This window comes from Alligator sinensis, unplaced genomic scaffold (assembly GCF_000455745.1).
Source record: "Alligator sinensis unplaced genomic scaffold, ASM45574v1 scaffold240_1, whole genome shotgun sequence".
Classification (NCBI taxonomy): Eukaryota; Metazoa; Chordata; order Crocodylia; family Alligatoridae; genus Alligator; species Alligator sinensis.
In genome coordinates this window covers 2,561,926-2,565,590 of record NW_005841902.1, presented here as the reverse complement: position 1 = coordinate 2,565,590, position 3,665 = coordinate 2,561,926, and the positions used below count along the sequence as shown (strand labels likewise).

The 3,665-nt window shown below is 40.4% G+C and overlaps 1 protein-coding gene across 1 annotated transcript in view; it reads right to left on the bottom strand.

The window, feature by feature from the left end:
* The window catches only part of LOC102383601 (fructose-1,6-bisphosphatase isozyme 2), a 34,212-nt gene that overhangs the window by 6,443 nt on the left and 24,104 nt on the right, over positions 1–3,665 (bottom strand). The gene's annotated exons all lie outside the window — the stretch shown is intronic.

The window sequence follows — 3,665 nt, the reverse complement described above, 5'->3', positions numbered from 1 at the left end:
GAGACAGCGAATGTCCATCCACTCAGGACTTGCTATGACACTGTTCTCTCTCATTTTCACTAAGTATTTTAATTGACATTGTCTGTTATAGGAGAAGACGGACTGACTAATAACCGAGGGGAGTCCCAAGCAGATGTTCTCCGATCAGACGATGATCAATAGTTGTTGTTATATGTTCAAGTTATTATATTTTATAGTTTGTTAAAAAGACCGGTCTATAAAATTGTTTGTATATATATGTTGGTTGTTAAAGCTTTGCCAGGTCAGTAAATCCTGAAACAAAGATGCCGTATGATGTACTCATGTGTCTAAAATTCCAGTTGTGCCGTCGGCAAGGGGGCATGTCACAACCCAGTGATTTTGGTGCCTCGGCACGATGGAATTTTCCTGCCACATGAGAGCCTCTTGCAGAGTAAAAGGTTTTCTGTTGCAGCAAAAAACCCCGGTGCAAGAGAGTTCCTGCCATTCGAATGCAAATTTGTGTCCCACTATTGGCTAGTTCTAAATTATTCCTACGTGGCGGCTAGTAATTGGCTTGCTAGCCATTTAAAATTTCGTGCGACTTCCGCCCAAGTCGGAGAACTTTGAGCACGCTGCAGAGTGCCTCTAAAGAGATCTGACTTGCAGCTGAGCTGATCAATAGACTGATCACCTATCAATTCTTCTCCCCATAGCCGAGCACAATCCCCGACATACCCTTGCCCCGCCGACTTGATTTGTGGACAGATGAGCTAGCCTGAGCCCTGCCAGCTGGAACAACTAACATAGTTGTTCAGACGACCGGACCGTCAGCGTTGCAGCTACAAGCGGCGTAAGTAAAGTTTTGCAACCATTAAGCCTTGTCCACCTCTCTATTCACCAGCCCACCCAATGAACGAGTAATTACTAAATCACCTCGAGTCGGCTCTGGCCGTCCGAGACAGTACTGATGGAAATTCTTGTGTAAGCCACCTGCAAGTGGTTATAACCACTATGTCCTTTAACTCCACTACTTTATACCCACTCTTTAGTCATTCTGCTCCCAAAGTTTCTTTAACAATAAGATCACCCCAATAAGCATCATATTGTGTCATGTTCCTGCCTCCTAGTGCAGTGATTCTCAAGCAGGGTGCCATGAGATCCTTTTAAGGATGTTGCCAGGGTGCTGTGTAATATTAGCCCTGGTTAGTGTGCAAACACTTACACAATTCACAAGATAAACCCAGTTATTTCAAATATGAATGCATCATGTCAAAAACATTCTGACCTGTTGTGGTCTTTCAGAGTTTTTTTAACAGAAGAATTACTCTATTATTTTTCCATAGTTAAAAAGAAAAAAAAAAAGAATGAAAGCTAAGATCTGGCATTTTTTGACAGGCGCCTTGAGTCTAAAGTTGAAAACCACTGACTGTACTATTATGTAATTTAAAAAAATCTTTCTTTTCTGGCTTTCATGGCAGCTTCTGTGCCGTGGACAAATACAGTGATGCTGCTTTGAAACACTGATCCAAAGGGATTCTAGCATTTGAGAGCTGAGGTATCCAGAGGTGTGCTTTGTCTGACAAACAAGGTTTTGAGGCTGAACCCAGCAGTTAAATGGTTAACTGAAAACGGTGACGGAACAGAATGAACAAAAGGCGAAGTCTCACTTCTGCCCAGACCTTGCTTGCAATTCTGAAGCTTAGGATGGCTGTTTACACTCAGGATATTTTAGAGTTTGAAACCTAATGCTGTCAGTCTCAAGCATCAGATACCCAAGTGCAGATCTCCACAACAGTGACTAATCCCTTTATGGTGCACTAAGTTCATGAAGACAGTAAATGCTTTTGTTTTTAATAGCTTTGTTCACTTCAGAAGCCCATTTTCAATGTAGCGTGAAGGCAATTAGGTCCTTCACATCTGTCAGTATTAAACAGACATTTTAATCTGGAATCCCATAAATCACCATAACAATGTTCCAGTTAAGGTAACTTCAGGTCATATGCTAAATGCTGCAGAACTTAAAATGGAATGGAAAGATTGTAATCTAACATACGTTAACCTAATGGATTTGGTTTGGGGAGATCTCCATAAAATATCCACGCAGGTGTTGTACAATGCATGGCATGCAAAAGCCTATTCAAAGCTTGTTCATCCTCCCAAAAGAGAATGGATTTTTGGGAAATGGAAATGGGATTTTTCTGGAGGAGGCAAAAAGACCAGCAGTATAATCTGGTAGGGCTCTTCCATCTGTAATTTTTGTCGTCATGCCATTTGCAATAACAGTAGGGCATTCCACACATCTTAAACAATGTACATTTTATTAGCTTGATTTCCTTCTTCTAATCTTTGAAGCCTGCTGAAACGCTACTCCGAGTACATGATGTCCAGCAGAAAGCAAATGTGGGGCAACGATCCTTGTATTCATCTTATTGCACAGACCGTTTTAAAAAGAAAACAGCAGTGACATCACTGCAGAATCAAGGGATGGAGTGTGTCATCACTTTGGTGGGAATGTAAAGCACAATGAAATAATTATTTTTCCCTTTTTCAAAAATATGATCTGAAAGTGCCTCCCTTCTTTAAATGGGTTAGTATTTTTAATGCATTAGAGCACAGTAAAAACTGAATGCGCATGAATGTTAACTACTTAATATTTTCAGTTTAAAAACAGCATCTGCAAAGTGCCTGATTCTACTGGTTTACATTTATATCAATTGAACGAGGCAGAGATTAGCACTCTATACCTTGAAGTGAGCTACACTAGTCTGTTTAGCAATGGCCAGCATTCACTCTTTGTTATAAAATCCTTGAACTAAGTCCATGCATTGTGTAACTCCACTTGCTTGCTCTTTCAGAAACCTGCCTTACTTGGAGGTGGTATCCAAAGGGTCAAGGAAAAGTATTAGGTAATAGTCAGCATGGCACCATCTTTCAAACCAAGAAGAATTATGGCTTTAGATGAACTGATTGGCATGTAACAAATACACCTGCTGCAGGCAATACAGGTCTGGGAACCAGGATCCTGGTCCATCACCACAAAAATCACAAATCTCTTATCCCCTTCACAATGCACAAATGAAAGTCTTATTTTCTCCTTGGTAGCACAGTTCATGTCAGTCATTAGCTACTAGATGCTGGTTCACATGTGAACCTTTAATTCCCTCCCCCTTTATTCCTTGCTTTCTCCAAAGCTGTGAAATGAAATAATCTTAAAACTGTAAGTGCTTTTGAAAGAGACACAAGATAAAATTTCAGCATATGCTCTTGAGTTTAACAAAACAGTATTTGGTGCTGCTGTTTATATGAAGTGGAGATTCCCCTGCATACCTATCCCTTCATGTTTGGAAGCCTACTAGACCAGGTAGATTTCAAAATGTACGGTATGCGCCACTTCTGCGTATATGCCTGCGAATATTGTCAGGATGTCCCTTGTTTCCTGTCTGTCTTGTTTACTTGACAGCTGTTCTATACAGACTTCCAACTATTAAGAATCTAACTTGAAAAACAAAAATCAGTAAAATCACTATACGCACAAACACAATCACCCCACAAAATTTTAATGAATGTTTCTTTAGGGCCACAACACCGTCTAACACCACAAAGCCAGTTTGCCTCAGGAACTGTTTCCCAAAACAGATAAAAAGCCCAATATTGAATACAAGGGGATTTCTGCAATGTTAGCATGCTTTCAACCCAGCTCTTTC